Source organism: Vulpes lagopus, chromosome 5, assembly GCF_018345385.1.
Source record: "Vulpes lagopus strain Blue_001 chromosome 5, ASM1834538v1, whole genome shotgun sequence".
NCBI lineage: Eukaryota > Metazoa > Chordata > Mammalia > Carnivora > Canidae > Vulpes > Vulpes lagopus.
In genome coordinates this window covers 70,707,828-70,730,137 of record NC_054828.1, presented here as the reverse complement: position 1 = coordinate 70,730,137, position 22,310 = coordinate 70,707,828, and the positions used below count along the sequence as shown (strand labels likewise).

The 22,310-nt window shown below is 42.5% G+C and overlaps 1 long non-coding RNA gene and 1 pseudogene across 1 annotated transcript; one reads left to right on the top strand and one right to left on the bottom strand.

Annotated features, from left to right (window-relative positions):
• Window positions 1-1,242: 1,242 nt before the first annotated feature.
• On the bottom strand, window positions 1,243-2,838 carry LOC121491805 (annotated as a pseudogene).
• A 942-nt stretch (window positions 2,839-3,780) lies between these two features.
• On the top strand, window positions 3,781-20,802 carry LOC121490676. Its single transcript, XR_005987747.1, has 3 exons — window positions 3,781-3,845; window positions 13,496-13,557; window positions 20,763-20,802. It is a non-coding gene; the product is annotated as an uncharacterized LOC121490676 (long non-coding RNA).
• The last annotated feature ends 1,508 nt before the right edge of the window (window positions 20,803-22,310 follow it).

The window sequence follows — 22,310 nt, the reverse complement described above, 5'->3', positions numbered from 1 at the left end:
CCTCCCTGTATACCTGTTCCCCCCTGTCTTGGCTCAGCCCTTTATGGCTGCCTTCCTCTCCTGGCTCCCGCCACCACCCCCAAAACCTGAAAATGGAAGGGGGCTTCCTGGTCAGAACCAGGAGAACTCCAAGCCCAGCCAGCTTCTTTATAAGGTCAACTGCTTCTGCTTCTGGGTTGGCATTCCTACTTGATGGGGTTCCTAGACTGTGCCTTTGCTACCTCCTGCCCCTGCTTATCAAGGCACAGGGTGAGGGTTTCCTTTGTTCCCCACTCCTAGTTAGAATGGGCCCATGGGGCCCAGGAAGCAGTGGCATTTCACGGTTAAGGAAAGAATCTTCCATCTTGTTTGTGTTTATTCATTCCCTCTCTCTATTTACTGCCTCACTCTGCCTTTGTTTCCCTGATAAGCATGGTTCACAGCCTCTAGATTCTTCCAGTCATAGGCTGAGTGTGAAATGTACTGATATGGTTTTGGAAGGGATGGGAAGACGTGGAGGGTACAGTCATGGCTTGACCTGTTGAAACACTCCCCAGGGACCTGACAAATGGGTGAGTGACTCTGATTCCTTCTTAAGGGCCCCTCCCTTAAGTTCACATAATCCCAAAGCAAAGCATGTGGCACCTCCTAAGTTGGGAACACGTGTGTGGATATAGAAAGATGTTAAGGAGAGGGAAGGAAAAGTGGTAGTGAGACAAGGATTTCCAGGACGCAGTGGGTCTAACTGAAAATGCCTTTGGGTGAGTGGAGGAATGAGAAGGAATGTTGGTGGGCAGGGGGCAACGGAGACCTGAGCCCTTGGGATGCTATTACTGGTCCTGGTCTTGCCTAATATTTATTGGCCCCCCTCAGCTGGGGCTCCAGAGCCTAAGACATAGAGAGAGAGAGAGAGAGGCAGAGACACAAGAGGAGGGAGAAACAGGCTCCATGCCGGGAGCCCGATGTGGATCGTGCCCTGGGCCAAAGGCAGGCGCTAAACTGCTGAGCCACCCAGGGATCCCCCCTACTGTTACCTTCTGATATACAGTGCAGTCTTTCTCATCTAGTTTGTGATATAATTGATAACCTACTGGTTTTAGGTGTACAACCTAATGATTTGATGTATGTGTAACAAAATGATTAGACAATAAATTAGCAATCATTACCATAATGTCTTTTTTTTTTTTACACTAATCTTTGCGTTCTTACTTTTATTTTTGAAAAGATTCCCGAAAAGAGGTAAAGGATGTGTGTGAGGCAGGATCAGCCAAAGCCTCTGCTGTTGTTGATGGCTACCTAAAGGGCTTCTTCCACTCTTTCCATCGTAGAATATTTAGGAAGGTAGAGGACACTAATACAGGTCTGTGCTCTTATGGGATCTTTTTCATTCACATTTTCAGGACAGCAGAATGTTATTTTCATGTTCTTTAAGGCTTTAACTTGAATTCTGTCAGTTCCTGTAAGAAACACAAGGAACTTTTTCTTTTCCTCCAAAGTCAATTTGTGTAAAGCCTTCAAAACATCACTATGGTGGGATGTTAATTATCATATCCTTCTTCATAATGTGCATTCTTTTCAAATGTTTCCCAGTCATAATCTGTATTTCCAATAACCACATCCTTTAGTTCTTCGGGATGGAAAAATTCAATAATATCCTTGTCACACACTTTGTAAAATCCTCTTTGAAATTCCTCATAAACTGCCTTCACAGAGATGTTGAAGATGTAATTGACATACTTAGGAAACATAGTCTCTCTTGTTAGTCTGGTCATCAATGATGCCACTTCCATTAGGGATTAAGTCTACATCATTTTTGTCCCAATGCACATTAAAATAGATTAAAAATACTTCTCCAAAGTCATCACCTTCATCATCCAGAAGTGTCTGCAAACTCTTTCCCAAAACAGGACTAAGTTCTTTTAAGTCTTCCAGTGATGGAGTCTGGTCCAAAAGTTTCTTAAACAGGGCAAGTGGGAAAGGGATGTTGGCAACATTGAAATTGATTAAGGAAAGTCCGCACAGAACACCAAAGAAGTATCTCTTCTCAAATTTAGGTGTGATGGGAAACCACATGTAGGAAGCATCCTCAGGGTATGTGAACATACCATATTCTGGCCGGGTCATCTCCTCAAACAGACAGTGGAAAAACTCTACCTTGACTCCTCCAGAGTCATGTCCAATTTCTCCACTAAATGATAACATTAACTCCCTCCTCAGATCTTCATTCTCAAATTGATTTAGGTGATTCAAAACATCCTCAATCAAGTGACTCCTTCTGACTGTTAGGTTAAAAGTGGGCAGCAAAGCTAATTTGGACCCTCCTTGTTCCATAATTCCAACCAACCGCATGCAAGCTCTAAATTTCTTCTCCTGTATTTTTAAAAGTGAATCTGCATACAGTAGTTTGATTTTTGACAGAATATTAAAGATAAATGGAAAATGACTGAATATGACAGGATACTGAGTGCCAACTGAAGTGTCCATGCTTACGGAGTTAACTTTCCAAGAGGATCTTATATATGCATCCCCATAAAAATCAAGCCAGTGCGTAAGCTCATTTACTTTGAAAATATTTTCAGGCAGTTGACATTTAGCCTGGTTTACCCTATGCAGCTTTTTCAGTATTTCTAAGAGAGCCTTAACATGATAGTTGTTCTCAGAGCTTTCAGTCCAGTAATGCAGCTGAGCAGTGATGGCTCTTTGAAACATCTGGACCAGCCTGATGAATGCAGCTTCCTGCAGAGAGGCCCAGTACTCCTCCAGAACCCCTAAAGAGTGGTCACTCATTGCACAAATAGCCTCTGCAAACGGAACCACCAGGTTCTCCCAGTTGTTACGCTCGGGTAAATCCTTACACATGCTCAACACCCAGTATCTCCCATAATCCTCACAAGGACCACTGAGGAAGGCACCATTGTGCCTACTGGCCGAGGGCTCAGCTCAAGAGGGGAGGAATGGAGGTGGCCTTAAGAAATAGGGTGATGATAACAAGCCTCACACCTGTGTGCACCCTTTGAGGTTCACAAGGCACTTTCATATCTTCTTCTTTCATACTCATGACCACTGTGGGAGACAGGAAAGGAGTGGCCATGCTCCTTTTACAGACCTCACATGATTTTCTCAAATGCCCACTGTTGGATGCAGGGGAGGAGTTGCTTTTCTCGGGATCTGTGGTTTAGAGGGTGTTCTCTGCAGAGTAGACAGGGTAAACCCCATAGCAAAGAATCAGAGAGAGCAGGGCCTGAAACCTCAGACTGCTGCTGGGGCCTCGTGTCCCCAAGAAGCCTGGGAACTTGAAGGAGTTAGTGTATTGAAATGAAGGCGTAGAAATAGAGCCCTCACATCCCTTCTAGCAGCGACGGCCTGAGATCCCGAGCAGACCTAGAAGAAGATAAAGTGCTTCACCAGAGGAACCTTGGCTGGTAGTGGCTATGGGAGGACGTGAGTGACAGCCTTTGGAACTTGATGCAATATTTCTCCCACCGTACCATGCTGTTTCCTGAATGGTTGAGGGTCATTTTATCGGACAAGGCCTCATGTCCTTTGGATAGTGATTTTTTTATCTTTATAGGGCCAGCTTTAGTTACTCTGCTCTTTCCTTTATTCCTTCTTCTCCTTACCTGCTGCAACTGCCTCCATAGGCATACAGAGTCCTGGTGATCATCCAGCTGGCCTCAAGCCCTTTCTAGGCTGCCCCAGCAGGCATCCTTCCCAGGCAGGCTGTGGGGCCCTGGTCCTGAGAGAACTCACAGATGCTGGCACTGTGACCCAGGGCCAACCCATGGACAGCCCCAGTCAATACTGGAATCCGAGTGTGGGTCTTAAAGGACTCGCTTCTGCCAGCCCTGCCTCCCCCTCCACTGCTGGTAAGCCTTACCACTGGAGCTTACAGGGCCTTACAGATGCACATTCACTATGGTCAGAGATTTCTAAGGGATTTTCTTGCTTTGTGTTTGTTTCTGCTTATCATTACTGGGTTTTAAGACTCCAGATGTCTTCAGGGCTCAACCCTTGATTGTAAGTTGGAGCAAAGTAAAAATGAGCCCAAGTGCTTGGGGAGGACAGGTGGCAATTAAAGATTAAGATAAGTAAATGGGGAAAACAGACACCATATCCTCTTGCCAGGACAAAATTAAACATCTGCCTTGCCAGATGACTCTTGCGGTGTCCCAGAGAAGAGGGAGCAAAGCAGGCTGGAGAGGGGATGCTTTGTTATTAATAGTACTTTTCTAATGGTTTCCAGTGAATTCTCAGGGCTTTTCAGGAAGGCAATCAGGGCATCTGCAAATTGTGATAATCACATTCTTGCTTTTCAATAGTTACTACTTTTATCTACCTTGGTAAAAATTTTAACTTTTCAGTGACTGTTTCCGTATCTGTAGAATGGGCATGATAATGGTACCACCCCAAATGGTACCAACAACCAAAGGGCTATTATGTGAATTAAGTGAAAACCCAAGAAGCACTGGAAGCAGTGCCTGGAGTATACTGAGTGTACAATAAAATTTTAGTTATTTTTGTTATTATTCGGACATCGCGTCTTATTTAATCAGGTAGGGCTATCCAAGCAGCAATAAATAATAGTGGAACTTTCATTTTGTTTCTGAAACAAACAGGGGCTCCATCTAAGCAATCAACTATTATGTTGACTATTAGCATGAGTAAATCTATTACTGGATCTCCCTTGGGTCTGTCTTCCATCCTCTGGAGCACATGTGACTAACCAAGGCCTCCTGTGTTCTCACCTCCCTCCTCTTGCTCATATGGACTAGTCAGCATGATGTCATTCACGTAATGGATCGATGTGATGTTCTGGATCGGATGTTTCAGTTCTCCTTAGACTAGATTATGACAGAAGGTAGTAGAGCAAAATAGCCGAGGGGCAAAACTGAAAATGAAATGAATATAATCTGTTCCATGTGAGCATGAACTGTTTTTGGTTAGGACGGAAAAGAATACATTTGTCAAGTCAGGGGGAGCACACTGTGTGCCTGAGATGCTACATTTGACATGGCAGCAGGGACTGGGACTCCCACTTGGTTGAGACTGTGGGAGTCCATAGTCACGCTCCAGAATATATCCAGTTTTTACTGGAGTCAGACTAGAGAACGACATAAAGATACGAAAGGGACTTCCAGCCCCTATTTGGCCAAAAAGGGGATAATCATAGACTTCCACTTAGTCTTTCTGTGATGTTAGTTTTGCCCCACAGGCCAAGGACCCACTGTGGTGTTTACATCAACTGCTGGTCACACCAATCCTGATTATACATTAGAGAACAGGGAAATGACCACAGTTGGGTCCACAGACCCAGTGGACGGCTAGAAGCAGACTTTGATCAGGCCACAGTTATTACCTGGCTCCTCCGTGCCCCCACTCTTACAGGAAGCAGGAGGAAGGTGTAGGTCTGGGTGTCAATGTTAACTTGGACCTAGTGTCCGATAGTCCTCAAAATGGGTATTTATCTTTTTCCAGTGTGCAGATACTCAAGTAACGTCTGTGGATCCCTTTGGGGAGCCTTTACAGCATATACCTGCCGTAGTGATTCAGGTTCTTTCGTCCTGGGGACCCAGCCATCATCAGAAGATTTCCAGATCTGAAAATTGGCTCTGCAAGGGATCATGACTTTTTATTGGAGCAACTGACCTCCTTCTCCTGATAATATATTATTGCCTTCTTCTGACTGTATATTTTAAGCAGAGCCCTTGTTGGCTGCCCATCTGTTTTGCCCTGAGGAACACCGTATTCTGTTAACCATCTCCATAATTCTCTACAGGTCAGGATCTCTTGGCTGTCACCCTGACTTTGCCAGTCATTACAGTAATTGCAACTTTCTGGCTTCTGGTAGTTAAAGGCTGTCGCCTGACTGCTATTGCTAGGATTGAGCATACTGGGAGGGCATCATCCTCATTGCCAATCAGCCAAGCTCTGTCACCATGTCTCCTACCATTAACCCTGGCCTGCAGAGAAGCCACAGCTGAACTTTGGAGTGATTCAGGCACCCTCTCATCAGTGCCCTCCCGATGGCCTGAGCCTCCCAAGTCACATAATCCTTAACTGGGTCTTCTGGCCTCACTTCCCTAAGCCTTTTATCCTTGTCCCCATCTGCCATAGCAATTTATGCATTTCAAATTTGCTCAGCATGGGCCTTCACTTTTCTCTAAGCTTCTAAAATCCACCCTGGTAGATAGTTCGTCCATTTCCTGGAGTCCTTACAAGGGTGCTAAATTTTATTTTGTGAGAGAGTGTCCCAAAGTTAATGAATCCTAGTTTATCAAGTCCTGTGTCCCCTTGAACATGTATCCTACAAATGCAGTCCTGTGGGTACTTCCTTGGCTCATGACTGAATGTGTTAGCTAATTCTTATAGCTGCTTCAGAATGCAATCTCTTTCTTCCCCTTTTGGGTTCAGCTCTTCCCTAGTTTGTCATGTCATGTCATGAGATTTGCCCCTAGTTATCAAAATGGCAGCTAGAAGGAGGTAGGGACAGCTCCTGAAGTGTTGCCCTGTTTCCTAGTATGAGAGAGGCCTTGCAGTATCCTTCCATGTGGACCAAGTCCCAGCTCTTAATAGGGAAAGGACTAGGGGAGGCTGCAGGACACAGTCCTCTCAGGTCTCCACCCAGATGCCCCATCCCATTTTTTAGGATCTTAGGTTTTTCTAGTAAGGCCCTTAACCTGAGCATAACAGAATCCCCTTGGCTGAGCCATTAAATCATTTCAGTGTTGAAAGCTCCATGACTCTGACTATGAGATACCAAGTTGTGTCTACTTTTCCACTGCAAGAGATAAGGGGCCCTATCAAAAAAAAAAAAAAAAAAAGGTCCTGGTTTTCAAACTTAATTGTAAGTTGCACAGATGCTTAGTATGCTGCTCTAGGACATCAATGCAGCTTTGTATTAACCAGCCAAACCCATTGTCCTTGTATGTTTTGTTCCCCATACCCTTTAAATACTGGGATGTTCCCTCCCCCAGAATGTTTTCTCAAGTCACCACTGTAAAATTTTTATCAACAAAACCACTGACTTGTGCCAGGGACTTACCCATGGCTCACCTACCACCCAACAGGATCCTCCCTTCCCGTGAGCAGAGAATGATCCAATCTCTGAGCCCCATCTCTGCCCCAGTTTTCTTAGGCCACTTTTGGAATCAGCTGCATCATTTGGGTGCCAAAACAGGCTGAGAAGTCCAAGAGGTTAATTGGAGGTATGCCCGTGAAAGACAGAGACCTAAAGTCAGCAGGGAAATCCAAACCAAGATGCATAGCTGACACCATAAAACAGGGCGGGAAGGAGGCAGATTGGCTGAGAGGAGCCTGGGACTGTGCGGCCACTCCGACAGTCTTGGCCAGTGCAGTGGGAGATCCAGTGCACGTTGTTCCTGAAGGAGCCCCACGCTGGGCAGAAATGGCCAGGCCTGGGCACTCCCTCTGTGCTGAATGACCAGCTGCTCACTGCCCAGGGAGAGCTTGACCTTGGCTCAGACACTGCAGCAGCCTGCAGGTGCCATGCCGGAAGGCTGTCGTCTGCTCTCAGGGGTGCCCCCCAGCTACCACAACTATGACTTAACAAAATCCCCAAGTCCTATCTCTGTGAATATGGAAGCAGACATGTGCATAAAGATCTACAAATAGGGGCATCTGACTCTCGGCTTTGGCTCAGGTCACGATCTCAGGGTTGTGAGTTTGAGCCCCACTACTCCCCCCAAACCCCGACTGTGGGGCTCTGGCCTAGGAGGGAGTCTGCTTGAGAGTCTCTCTCTTCCTCTCCCTCTGCTTCTACCCCTGCTCTCACATGCCCCCTTTCTCTAAAATAAGATACATAAATAAAATCTTTAAAAGAAAGGATCTGCAAATATACCACCAGGTACACAACAGAAGTTACCTCTCAGGGATGGAGTAATAGTGGGAGAGATGAAAGAAACACTTTCACATTTTATTCCATATATTTCTGTCTCAATTTAATTTTTATAATAATTTATTCTCCTAATAATAACTTGTGCGATGAAAAATAAATATAAACGTAACCTCTGGGGCCCTTTAAATCCTTTTTCTTAAATTCAGCTTTCACTTGTATTAACATCTCTCCTTTGCTTTTTTTAATTGGCACTTACTGGACATATCTTCACCAACCCTTTTACTTTTAATCTTTCTGAGCTGTTTTGTTTGAGGTATTTCTCTTGAGTTTAAATATTTTAAAGATTTATTTATTTATTTGAGAGGTGGGGAGGATGAGAAAAGGGAGGAAAGGGCAGAAGAAGAGAGACAATCCTGAGGTAGACTCCCTGCGTCGTGTGGAGCCTGACCCTGAGATCATGACTGGAGTGGAAACCAAGAGTCAGCAGTTTAATGACTAAGCCACCCAGGCACCCTGAGTTTAAATATTTTAAATTCAACTTGAGATGTTTTTGTCTTTTGAAAGCAATTTTTAAATCTATGTATTTCTATTTTGGTGACATCTATCATTTTGTTTTATGCTACAGCACTTAGGCTCCTGTTTGTCCACAACAGAAATAGAATCTAACATAGCAGAAAAGGTACATATTGTCCTGACTGGGAAGATCAGGAACAGGCTTGGAGGACAAGCAGGAACTATGGAAGGCAGGACAGAGCTGAGATCATGAGGGCATGCCCCGGGACATGCAAGGACACTGCAGCTGGACCTTTCTTATTGCCACCCCCAAACTGCCCTGTTTCTGGTCACTGACTGCATAGCCATTGCATGGCTTCCATAGCTATAGAAACTTTGTGCCACTCCTCAACTTTCAGAGCCACAGATGGGAGCATCAGACTGGCTGAGCCCAAGATTCAAGGCTGGCTGATGCCAGGGAGAGAGGGATCTGACACCTCAGCTTCTAACCTAGGAGTCGGAGCCCAGCCAGATGCTGAGCAGTCAGGAAAAACGAACATCCACCGTGTATGCATTAGTTGTTTATGACTTCTTTTCCTCTCTTTTGGTATTCTTTATTTTCCCCTTTGCTTTTAAAAAAAAATCATCTCTGGTGTCTGGAGAGCATAGGTACCACGTTGAATACTCTTATTAAATTTCTGAAAATTATCTTTTAATTTTTTTTCTTTTTACTTTTTACTTTTGCATTTCACTGAATGTTTTGAGTCAACAGCAAAACTATGTTTGGGTGCCCCCTGTTTAAAAGTTCTAACAATCTTACTCTTTCCCCCATTCATTTCACCATGCTTGCCATGGTCATCTTTATTCCTCTTGCTATCATCTCTTTGCCCTTGAATTCTGGGGGAAATTCTGGGAGTTTCTCAAATTTGTCCTTCTAATTACTGACTCTGCTTTCTACTAGGGAAAAAAAAATTCTCTTTTTTACTACCTCCAAGGTATATTATATTTTCATTATTTTACTGTGTAGTGATTTCTGTTCAAAATTTCTGTTCTGTGCAAAATGTCAGATCATTTCTGGAACTTTTCCTCTGGGTCCTGTAGTATATCATTTTCAGAGATGTAGAAGCAGAGTGACTAAATGTTTGGTTGTGGCACAAATATTTGGATATGGCAATGGTAGCTTTTAATTTTCTGTCCCATTGAAAAGATCATTAAGTCTTATATAATTACAGATTAAATGTAGTCCTAAATCATTAATTTTCTTTCACAAATGGCTTAATGTACATTTGATAGTTTTATCACATTTCTAACAGAAAAATAATGGATCTACTTTCGCCTTGTCCTCCCCACCCTGCACCTGGGTCTCAGAGCTCTGCATGTGTTCATCAGCAATGCCTTTATGTGTCTTCTGGATGATGTTCCTTCTCTTGTACCTTGGGCTCCCTATCAGACATGCACTCCTGCTCACCTTGAGCAAAGCAAGGTCTTTCAAACAGTTTATATCATCTCCACTTTGTAAGTGTATCAGGGTAAACTACATTCTATAACAAATAACTCCAAAATATCAGTTTAACATAGTAAAAAATCATTTTTCACCCACGTCCCAGTATTGGTTTTGGGAAGTAGGACAAAGGGCTAGTTCCCCTACTCCCATTTCATGTCTCCACCCTCCTCTATACTTTTAGGACCCTCTCTTTTCAATTGGAGGATAGAGAAAGTGCGCAGAGGATTGTACTTGGGAGGTTTATATGAGCCAGTCCTGGAGGTAGCCCCATCACTCTGCTCATATTCCACTGACCAAAACTCAGGCATGTGGGTGCACCCAACTGTAAGGAAGGCTGTAAAATACAGTCTATCTTTGGGTCCAGGAAGAAGTGAGGAGCACCAGCAGGCTCTGCCACATGAGGCAAAGTCCCCATGTGTTATGAGATTAAACTCAGAAAGGGTTTTTCATTCCCATTCTGCTTGTCTCTTAGAAAACAGAGATTCCCTTCAGATCCTGCCATTCAGTCATCCATCAGGCTTCATTTTCAATGTTATTAATTTTCATCCTTATCTATTTCATTTTATTTTATATTAAGGATTGGTTTATTTATTTATTTATTTTACAGAGAGCAGAGGAATGAGGCAGAGGGAGAGGGAGAGTCTTTTTTTATTTTTTTAATTTATTTTTATTTATTTATTTATTTATTTTTTTTTGAGAGGGAGAGTCTTAAGCAGATTCCCCACTGAATGTGGAGCCCAACTCTGGGCTCAGTCTCATGAGCCTGAGATCACAACTTGAGCCAAAACCAAGAGTCAGATATTCAACTGTGCCATCCAGGTACCTCTCTGTGGGTATTTTAGTGGGCAAGTTGATAAAGACTTCACTGGGAAATGTTAGGTACAATTTTAAACTGGAATGTTTCCTTGAATCCTTCTTGGTAGATGTTTTATTTTATGTTGTTTTGTTTTGGACCTAAATGAAGGACTATACATTTATTTCCCTTAAGGTTCATTTTGTTATGGGTAGACCATCACTTGAACCTGTAAAGAGTTCTTTGTTTCACAATACTATCCCCATAGATAACTTTGGAGTTCCCTCAGGAGATTTCTATTCATATACCCAGATCATTCTTTTTTTGGGCAGATGGAGGTGAGAGAGTGAGGTAGAGGGGGCTGGTCTCTCTTACATGTCTTAGCGACAGATTGACAAAAGTGTGGTAGCTCCTCCACCTTATAACTCAGCTAGCTCCTGCCCTTTCCTTCAGAGTTCGTTTGCTTGGTGACATTGCTAAAAGACTGGGAAGAAAGAAGGAGCCCCAGACAAGGAAAGAAGCATGAGAATATTGGTCACTGTGCCATTAAAGACAATACTGCATCCCATCTCCCTCCTTCTTTCTACCCCTGGCTGCTCTAAGGTCAAGTTGTTGAGAGTATTTATTCATTCTCTGCTTAGATGAGAAAGACTGTGGTCCTCACCTGATAGGCTCTGGTTGGACAATGAGTGCATTTAACTTGGAAAGCCAGGGCTAGATATGATGGTTAATTCTATGTGTCAACTTGGTTTGGCTGTGGAACCTGGATATTTAGTCAAATACTGGCTTAAAGGTTTCAGTGAAGGTACTTTCTGGATGAGATTAACATTAGACTGTGGGTAAAGCTGATGACCCTCCATAATGTGCTAAGTCTCATCTAATCAGTTGAAGGTCTTAAGAGGAAAAAGATTAACTTTTTCCCTAAGGAAGAAGGAATTCCATGAGCAGACTGCCTTTGGATTCTAGCTACATCAAATTCTTTTCTGGGTCTCTAGCCTGCTGGTCTACCCTGCATACTTTGGACTTCTCAGCTTCCATGATCACATGAGCCAACTCCTCAGTCTTTCTCTCTCATCTATCTATCCAACTATCATCTGTCTATCTATATGTCATCTATCTATCTCCTATTGGTTCTGTTTCTTAGAGACAAAGATGAGTCCTGTTTTTCTTTAAATCTCTCATGGCCCAACCTTCTCCTCCTCAGTTGTGTTATCATCCTGACCCTTTGTGATGTGTCAGAAATTGCAGTGTTTATATCCATTATATAATTTATTCTTCACAATAGTCCTATGAGATAGATATTATTATTATCCTCATTCTGCAGATAAGGAAATTGTGGTGCAGGGAGGAAAGATGATTTGCCCAAGGTCATGTAGCTACTGAGTAAAAAAATAATTTTCAAACTTGAAATGTATAACTCCAAAGCCCTCATTAAATAATCACAACACTGTAATATCTATTAGAAATCCTATTGCATAGGAATTATACGAATCAAAATTTAACATGCAGTGACCTCTAGAAGCTGAATGTCCATCAGGGTCACAGGTTTGGAAAACATCATGGACACAGAGAAGCTAATGTACCTAAGGGTAAAGAGCAGTCTATGGAGTTGGTCAGATCTGGGGTCAAGTTCCAGCTTTATTACATTTACTGTCTGTATGAACTTGGGCAACTTTCTTTTTTTTTTTTTTTAAATTTTATTTATTTATTCATGAGAGACACACAGAGAGAGAGAGAGAGAGGCAGAGACACAGGCAGAGGGAGAAGCAGGCTCCATTCCATGCAGGGAGCCCGACGTGGGACTCGATCCTGGGTCTCCAGGATCGTGCCCTGGGCCAAAGGCAGGCGCCAAACCGCTGTGCCACCCAGGGATCCCGAACTTGGGCAACTTTCTTAACCTCCATGTTCTCAGCTTCTTCTTTGGTAAAATGGAAATAACACTACTTACCATGGTTTATTGAGGATTTATTGAGATAAAGTAAGCAAAATACATGTTTTTAGTAATCAGTGAATAACTTCTAAATAAACAAAAGCTATTTTTTTTTAAAGGACAGTTGAAACATGGAAAGCAAAAGCCATAGATGGACAAAACTAAATTGCCAGGAACACAATGTCCATATCTGCTTCTGCTTTTGAGGTTCATGGTCAGTGACTCACTCAATTTGCTTGCTGCCAGATTTTCAGCAGTGCCCAGATGAGCACCAAGGCAAGAGAGAGGAAGCAGCAGTCAAAGTTGTTTTGACCCTTCAAGTGGTAGTGTTCTTGGTACTATATTGTCACTTTGTCCTAGAGTCTGGCTCTAAAGTCACATTCTAGATAACCCTCTCATTGCCTCATGCTTTATAGCTTGACTCTCAATGAAAGGAGGGGAAGAAAACATCTCTGAAAAGTCGGTGTTTCCTGTTGCTGTAAATCTTTGGGGAGACCTATAAGAAGGATAATCTAGAGGGTAGATGAACGACCCCTAAAAGACCTATCTGCTGAAGGGCGATAATGTTTTTTGCACTGTCAAAGACCTTACTAAAGGATTCTAAACACTTGACTTCATTAAAATCTCACCACCAATTTTACTCTATCCTGGAGCTGCTAATGCAGAAGAGTCATTTGCCAACTTGAACCAATGTAAACTATCCTGGCTCCCCCTGGAGAAGATGCACGTGGCTTGTGTCAGCTGGGTTGCCTTGCTGAAAATCCAGTCTCATAATCAAAATCTCTGTAATTCAGTCTCAATTACTCCATGGTGTCCCACCACATCAGCCAGCTGCAAAGATAGTCCTGCATTTGGTGAATTACCCATTTCTCTCCAAAGAATCACACTAAAAGAATTTGACTCCATTTACCATATGTTGCTTTTTTCTTTTTTCCTGAGAAGTGATTTCCAAATGGTACCTACTCCTTTCTCCTGCAGCCCTGAGGACCCAGTCAGAGCCCTGAGTAAGTATCTCAGTGACCAGAATAGGGTTGGGGTGGGAATATTCACCTCATTCCCTGACCTGTGAGTAATCTATTAAGTGTCTGGAGATTTTGAACTTTGGCTGATTTCTTTGGATTGGTGGCTCTTCCAAAAGGACAGGACCATAATTTTAGCTTTGATAGGCAGTGGTGGACATTAAGTGTATTTTTTGTTTGTTTGTTGTTGTTTTCCCAAAGGTGTTGGAGAGCAGCCAAGACTAGGGTCTTAGGAAAACCTTAAGAATTTCTTTTTCCTCTCTCAACCTGACTGGTTTCACCAAAAGGTCAGGAGTATATCAGATCTACAGCTGGATACAGCATGCTCCCCACCAACACCCCCCCTAGCCCCCCAAAAGCCATAGAATATATTAGGCCAAGTTTAGCTAGTAGATCTCAAGGGAAGAAGCATGCACTAGGACTCAGAGGTACTGAGTGAGTTTCAGACCCTATCTATAAAATGGGGAAGACTATAGTGGCCTCACAGAGTTGTGAGGAAGAAATGAGATACACTTTGTGAAATGTGCTTTGTAAATGCTAACATACTTAACAAATACGAGTTATTTTTGGTTAAAATGAAATATTGGACCAAAGCTTTATTTGCTACACTCCTCATCATCTCTTGATCCCAGGCGCTTAGGGCAAATCTCTTGGCCCTAACATCAAATGTCAGAAAAGGTCCCCATTGTGCTCTGTGACTGCAAAACAAATTCTTCAAGTAAAAAGAAAAAAAAAAAAGCATTCTTTTTCTGTATCCAGAGTCTGCATGGAGAACAGTGATAAATCCAATTAGTAGATGTATAAAGCCTTTTCAGTTTAAAAATAAATTTTTAAGATTTTTTTTTACGTGTGCCTCACAACAATACTTGGAAGGTGCTTTAAGACAGCGACATGCCTATTTGATAAACAAGGAGGTAGGACTCAGAATCATGCAGCATTTAAGTGGTATATCCAGGACCTGAATGCAAGTCTTCTCACCACACATCCCAGTCTTGCTGGTACTGTCCCCCAGACTATACTGAACAGAAGGGTTTGCATGAATCAGTCCCACTGTGTCAGGAAAATCAGCTGGAGAGCCCATAACTAATGTTTTCCTACCCAAGAGTCACATTAAAAGGTAAACAAATTCTATTTTCAGAGAACTTACATCAAATACACAAGACTAGGTTCTATCCAACAAGGGTCTCCATAAAACTATGGTCTCAGATTATATTTGTTGTTGATGGTGATGATTATCACTGTGTTGGAAAAGGAACTGGATAAAGTTAGGGCCTTTCTGGAGGAAGTGGTCCTTCAAATTTAAGAAGAGTGGGTAAAGTGACAAATACTCTGTAACTCAGGTTGACTAAGATTCAAAGGAAGGGACTGGGAGTAGAGACAAAACAGCATGTGTTTACCTGCTCTACAGCCTATGGATTTTTCTATTCCTCTCTACATGTAACATAAACTTGAAATAGACCCAATAACCATAAGCTAATATTTACATAATGTGCTAGTACATAATGTGCTTGCAAAACACTTTGATTTTTTATTATTTTCCAAAATTTAATCTTCGTGGCAATTTTGCCAAGTAGTATCTTCATCTGGGTTTCCAGAAACCTGAGATGAAGGTTTATGCAATACTAATTTATTAGGCCATGCAAGTGCAGGGAGCAGGAGTGAGGGAAAATGGGAGCTAACCAGGGAAAGAGTGAACACCAATATATGGCTGCATTACTGGGCTGTCCCTGCTACATGTGACTGATTGATTTCATGGTGTAGCTCTCCAAGAAGCTACATAAATTATATCTTAGGATCGTCAATCTGGAAAGAAATGGGAATCTATCCACTGATTCCTTTCTCCTCTGAGATTTTCCCCTTGAAGCATTATTCACCCACACTTTTGGGTTTCAAAGGTGAGGGTGCCAAGCAGAAACCTACAGCTTGCTGTCTTGAGGACAACTAGAAAACCCTGTAACAGGAGGCAAGCTGCTCTAGGTGCAGGCATAAGTTGAGATACTGTAGGATAGCATTTACTTGAAGTCAGTAAAACCTCATGCAGAGCTGGCTATCACAGTAAGGGCTGAAAGAAGAGACAGGAGATAAGACCCCAGAGGATCTGGAGTGGTACATGCAGGGTATCTGATACAGTCCACCCATTGTGCTGCTCAGCTCATTCATTCCTGTCTGGCTGCCATTATACAATACAGAGCCACGCTCAGGGCCATCCCTGAAGGGGGCCATACTGTGACAGTGGTGTTTTTTCAGTTGGCTCCAAACTATTGTGTTGAATCATCTGTGAACTTGGCTGTTCTTTCCTCCTCCATCAGCTGTTATAGGGAAAACCCCCATGACGCCATAGGTTTGAGCTGAAGAAGGGACATCTGCGCATTAGAGGTAGGTGACAAGGAACTCTGGACCACACATCCATGTGATTTATTTAGGCCTTTTGAGCCTACTTGGGCCCGATCCCTAAAACCCTAATTTCTGTTAGACAACTGATTGTTAACTGTGCTCACCCAACCTCATGACTTGGTGGATATGATCCTTTTCAGCTCATGATAGGTAATTCAGATCCCATAATTACTTTGTATTCCATGGTCAGGCATTTGGTTTCTGCTAGAACCCAGTAGCTTACCAGGGGCTATTTTTTAAATAAAGTTTCCTTGCTTCAAACTTCTGGCCTTTTTTCAGAACCTTAGGTTCAGCACGTTAATGCTTCTATCGAAGCTTGCCAACACAACCTTGTCCACATGGATAGCGGATCTGCTGAGTCATATACCCCCCTGGCAGGGAGGTTATTCCGCCACTGGGGTTGCTGCAGAGCTCTCTAGTTGCTGGCCCTATTTGAAACTGGCAGCCTGCTGAGTCATTTGAAATTTTGGTTAGAGCATTATTCCCTAGTGTAGCATATTCTACCCTAAAAGCCAAAGAAGTCTATCAACACTGTGCCTTTTTCTTAATGATAGGAGGTACAAAAGTGCAGTAACTTGACCTTTATCTTAGAGGGAGTGTCCTGATAATGCCCTAAACTACTGGACTCATAAAACTTTACCAATAGGTCAGGCCTTTGAATCTTCCTGTGGTTTATCCCTTACCTTTTAGTATGCTCATGTCTTACCAGGCATCTAGAGTAGTTGCCCCTTCCTGCTCTGTGAGTCCAGATAGTAAGATATCATTAATAATGGAGCATAATACTGTTCTGTGGAATTTTATGATGATCAAGATCTCAGTGATGGAGAGTTAACATAGCCCTGGAGAAAGACAACTAATGCATATTGCTGTCTCCATCATATGCAGATAACTGATTTTATCCTCTTATTGATAGGGATTGAGAACTAAGTTTTTACCAGTGCAATAGCTGCATAGCAAGTGCCAAAGGCTGTGTTAGTCTGCCTCAATAAAGACATCAGATCCAGCACAGCGACTATGACAGGGGCTGCCACTTACTTATGCACCACCATCAAAGGCCTATATTCACCTATTTTTTGCATGGACCACCCTGGTGCATTAAATGAAGATATGATGAGCCCATTGCCCTGACAGCTTTTAAATCTTGGTTGAAGGTGTTAACCTCTGTATTTCTCTTAGACTATTCCTCTGATTACTATTTAGGTCAGTGCAGAAGGTGGGGAGTCAGTCAATTTCATAGGCTTTCACTTGGCCATTACTAGCATAATGACCCTTACTTAATAGACCAGGGAATCATTGGGAGGACTCTGCCAGCTTCTAAGTACATCTTTTTTTTTTCCCCTTTATTTTATTTTTTATTTTTTTAATAATAAATTTATTTTATATTGGTGTTCAATTTGCCAACATACAGAATAACACCCAGTGCTCATCCCATCAAGTGCCCACCTCAGTGCCCGCCACCCAGTCACCCCCACCCCCCCCCATCCTCCTCCCCTTCCACCACCCCTAGTTCGTTTCCCAGAGTTAGGAGTCTTCCATGTTCTGTCTCCCTTTCTGATATTTCCTACTTATTTTTTCTCCTTTCCCCTTTATTCCCTTTCACTATTATTTATATTCCCCAAATGAATGAGACCATACAATGTTTGTCCTTCTCCGACTGAGCTTCTAAGTACATCTATTCCAATCATACTCTTAGAGGCCAGGGATCTAGCCAGAGAGTGGGTCTGCAGCCATAGGGGACCTATTGTGAGATGGACTAGAGCCAGGATTATCTTTATTACCAGGCCTCCATGAATTCTCCTAATTAGGACTACAATGATATTTCAGGTGCTATGAGTCGGTGTAAGAACCCATATAGAAAACTTCTTAAGAAGTCAGAATATTTACCTTCCCCTGCTGTACACATATCCTAGAAAAGAGCCACATGTTCTTACTGGGAAGGCTCAGAGGAATATCCGCCATATATACTTGAGCTGGTGTTGAGGGTCCTTACTTTAGGAGACCCAGTCTCCTTTTCAATCAGTGGGCTGTGTCTGCATACTGTCTTTGATCAAAAATTAAGTAGGGACCATGATTTTCCATTTTGGTGTCTGGATGACTGCTAGCAGTCTTCTGCTCAACAACCCTTGAACATTTTTTTTTTTTTTTTTTTTAGCACATAAGTTAAGAAATACTATACAGAACTCTATGAGCACAGCCATTGCCTGGTGGTGTGCTGCAGTCAGCTCATATCAGTTCACAAGAACAAATTGTGCATATCTCTTCCCAACCTGATGTTGAATGAAGTCAGAATGAGAGCTTGAAAATGATCATTATAGGAATACTTGCACCATGGAAATTGGCAAATGTTAAAGTAAGGTTTGTCTATTTTTTTTCAGAGAGCTGCTCATTAAACATGTATCAATCTTTTACCACCATTGCCAGAGATCCCTAATGTTCAAAGCACCCCGATTTCTACTCTGGCCTCACTGCCCATTACAATAATTACATCCACCATGCCTCTGATGGTTAAGTGCGGCCCCCTAGCCTTCACCTTTCCTTTATCCTATCAAATCCATTGATGCTAGGAATTGGGTTCTGTGGCAGTTCTCCCATCAGCTATTTCAGCTCACAGAGGAAAGCCACCACCATTAAATTTCTCAAAGATGCTAGTGCATGTCTCATCTGAGTGTTCCTTACTGCCTTAGTGAAAGGGCTCTCCTCTGGGCCATCCTGGAGGACATGGTTAGGAGGTAGATTCTCAGGTTTGATAAAGTACATCCATTCATATCTCTGCTTTCTTGGTCTTTTCTTCAATATCACACGAAGGAAATTCTAAGACCTCCACCTAATTCACTGTAGATGAAGTGAAGATGAAGTGTAGAAGAAGATCATTATTATGTCTGAGTCAAGAAGTCATCCCAACAGATTGTGCAGTTAGGCTCTGTACTTTTCAGAATATAGTGAAGATAATCTAAGTAAAAAAATATTTCATATTTAGTCTATTTGCTGCCCTCCCACCAAGATCCATTTCTACACACTTTATCCTGTTTGCTGCCTATAATTCCTTCAGCCTATAAGTGACCTCCTCCCAGACCAGAGACTGCACTTCACTGCTTGATCTGTGTTTCAATGTGATCCTGGTGATTTCCCTGGAGGCTTGAAAGATAGCTGAAGATTTTTAAGAGAAGAGTCATCTTGCAAAGCATCATCCTTGTCTCCAGGCAAGAAGAGTTTACTCTTCCCCAGCAGTGAAATTAGAGGGCTCAAGATTCTCAGGCTTATCCACTCAAAAGCCCCCAATAGGTTTCATGACCCCTTTCTTTTCCTGCCTGAGTCTTGACTCTAATGTAAGAGAGTAGAGGTTGGACATGTATTCTTCTTGACAGTTATAGCACCAGTACAATGAGATCCTAGGCTTTATACTCAGTATCATGTGTCCTGAAGCTTTAGGAGATGAGTCTCCCTAAAGCTACCTTGCAGGGCCTCTAGCTTTCACATTATGCTTTGACTTGGTAATTAGCTTCCCCAACCCTATCATTTTCTTTATTGTCAAGGTTTCCAATGTAGTGAACAAAAGCAAGGTCACTCCACCTAATTATCAATGCTCATATACCTTTTAAGTACTACAGCCATCATATTCAGTGTCTCATCCTACACATCATCTCAAAGTAAAATAAAATCTTAGTGTTTTTATACCATTATATGCTATCGGCTATCACCACCTTCCCCACTATTGGCAACAGGAGCAATTGTCATCAGATTGAGTGATCCACCTTCAAAATCCCATTCTGGGGAGTCTGCTTTCTAGGATCTGCCTTCTATTCTGGGTACCAGCTGTCTTAGCCTGGGTTAAGAAAACAGAAATTGAAAACAGGAAATAGAGACTGATGAAAGTTTCATGTGCTTTTGCTTTGTTAGAAAGTACAATCCTAGGGAGCAGGAATGAGATCAAACGGGTGAAGCAGGGAACAGAATGGTTACTGTGAGGCTGTGTCATCAGATCATTTATGCCTTATGCCAAGCTCAGTATTTGATACATGGGAAGCTCTTGAATAAAGTTAATTCCCACCCCTTTCCAGCTGCTTTTAAGTGTAACTGATTACTAGACTGCACAAGATCATCCTTCAAGAAGTTATGTAAGACAACATCTTAGCAACATTCATCCAGGGATATACCTGGGGAAGAACTTACCCATGGATACCAACTTCTGTTTTTCCCTTAGGGGTACTTACTCCCCTACAATTCTGGGTTGCATATGTGTGTGTACTGAGCAGGGTCCTGAGATGTTTCACACCATAATGTCAACACGAGACCCCTAAGATAGGAGGCCATATTTGTGCAAGAGGGAGGCAAGGCACCATCAGGTCATGTCTGTGTGAAGTCATGCAGAGTTCATGTAAAGCTGGAGGCTTCTTTGGCAGATGGGATAAGAGATAGGTAAGGCCACGTGGTGCCTATGAGTGATACAAGTAGGCAGACTAGACTATCAGATCCTTGAGGGCAGAGACCATGTCTTTACTCATCTCAGAATATCCCTAACATGATTTCTGGTACTGGGTTTTATTGATCAGTAAATATCTGTTAATGTCAACTAAATGACTGGTGTTCTTTTCCTCATTTTTCCAGTTGTATATAATTGACATACATCACTGAATAAGTGTAAGGTGTACAGCATAAATGGTTTGACTTAAATATTGTGAAATGATTGCAATAAGTTTAGTTAGCATCCATCAGCTCATATGCATACAATAAAATGAAAAATCAAAGAAAAGGAAAACACATTTTTCCTTGCAATGAGAATTTTTTTCATTTTATAGATGCAGAAAACAAGGCTCAGGTGGGGCTGCCCACTTCTCTGAACCCAGCACACCTGGCAAATAGGGGCATGGAGGCATGAATTCCAGATTTCCTCATACTGAGCTGAAGGTAATCAGCTTTCAATCTGTCCCTCAGTGGCTATTCTTTGGGGGATAGAATACCATTCATTTTTTTTCAAGTCAGCTCCTCCTGGAACTCCACTTATGCAACTCAAATAAGCATCAGAAGGTAAATTGGCAACCAGCCATTGTTTCACACACTGATTTCCAAAAGCACAAGACTGTCCCAATCATAAGAACTGATAGCAAACACAATGAACTTTAGCTCAGTGCCTACAAACCAAACAGGGTGGTCTACAGGGGGTTGCTGACTTTGTGCCCCTCCCTCACCACCTTTTGGATACCTGGCTGATCTCTTTTTCTTCTCTTTGCAGGTGGCCAAACTACAGACTCCTCCCTCTTCTTCCTGGCCTCATGAGCATTAATCAACTTCAACCTTCCCCAAGACCTGGTCAAGGAGAAGCAGCATCTTCTTAATAAACTCAAACTGTCATTGGAGTTGAAAAATGAGTCCACAGAAGCTTGAATCATCCAAACTTCCCAGCTTGCCGAGTGCAGGGAAGGAAAGAGGACAGGAATCAGGGAGATAGTACCCCCCAGGACAGGTCTCTGTGGATGGAGCAGGGGAGGCTGCTGTCTTCTACTTTCTCCTTCCTCCTTCATCCCCTTAGTGTTCCCCTTGTGACATCACCATGCAGTAGAATCAGGCTATTTAACTGTCTTTCTCTAGCAAGATGATTTGGTATATGATCTATGTTGCAACACACTCCTCTTTGCAGCCAGTGATATTTGAATGGTGTTTTCCAAGTTGGATTGCACAGTACCATGAGTAGAAACATTTTCCAAAGCTCCCAGACACTTTCTTCTCCTGTTTTGGGAGCTATATCCTGTGTAGATGCCCAGCAGATTCCATTTTGCCCGCTCACTGGTCCCCTCCACTTGTACGAAATCTCCATCAGATAATGGATGGAGATTTTTTTACTTTTTACTCTTGTAACCCACATGATAGTTACAGGTTAAATATTTGCATACAGGTACAGCATGCAAGATCACATTACAATATTTGGAATCTATACTTGCAATTATTTAAATGACCAGGATGCTGACCAACCTCTCTCAACATACCTTCCTATCTTCAATCCCTAAAGCCCTTTCACCAAGTAGCTGATACTAATCACTGCTTTTTAAAGGGCTTTTGAAGGGTAAGGCAGGGTGCAAAGTGTTTTACAGATAGTAAGTCATTTCATCCTACTCAGTAGGTTGTTTTTTATCAGTTACAAGAAGGCATTTTAAACCCAGAGAGGCTGAATGATTTTGTGCTATGTCGTTTACTCAGTAAGTGGCAAGATCAAACTTGAATTCAAGTCTGCAGATTTTGTATCCCATTCTCTTTTCACACCACAACTCTTAGCTTTTAGACAAATTAATAAATGAACAAATAGTAATTGAGCACCTGCCATGTGCCAGGCTCTGAGCTAGGAACTTCAC